Genomic DNA, 696 nt, shown 5'->3' with positions numbered 1-696 from the left:
TTATCGGCCCTAATTCCATTCTTATTCTCATACTAACCAAGTCCAACCTTGCATTCAAGCCATCTTTGGTCTTACCAGGGACATTGAGTAAGGTACCAATGAGACTTTCAAACACATTTTTTTCAATATGCATAACATCGAGGAAATGTCTTACATATAATGAACTCCAATATGGTAATTCAAAGAAGATTGACCTTTTCTTCCACACATTTATGACAATTTCTTTTGCAAAAGGTTTACCAAAGTTAGTATTCAAACCCTTTAGCTTTTGAAATAATTGGTCACCTGTCAACGGTAAAGGAGCACAACCTTCTTCATTGTTTCCATCAAATGTTTTTTCTCCATCGTCGATAGTGATGATATGAAGGCAAAAATCTATGATGGCCAACGAAGACATTTTTCTTATAATGTTCCAACCTCATTGAATGAGTATTATCTTCACATACAGGGCATGCAAAATGTCCTTTTGTACTATATCCAAACAGATTACCATATGCAGGGACATCACTTATTATGCCGAACAACAAAGCCCTCAAGTTGAAGCTTTCTTCCCTATACGCATCATATACATTTATGCTTGTCTCCCACATTTTCTTCAAGTCTTCAAATAATAGAGCAAAATATATGTCTATGTCATTTCCTGGTTATTTAGGTCCAGAAATTAACATAGATAACATCACATATTTGCGCTTCATG

Source organism: Lupinus angustifolius, chromosome LG03 (assembly GCF_001865875.1).
Source record: "Lupinus angustifolius cultivar Tanjil chromosome LG03, LupAngTanjil_v1.0, whole genome shotgun sequence".
Taxonomy (NCBI): Eukaryota; Viridiplantae; Streptophyta; class Magnoliopsida; order Fabales; family Fabaceae; genus Lupinus; species Lupinus angustifolius.
This window is presented reverse-complemented; position numbering follows the sequence as displayed.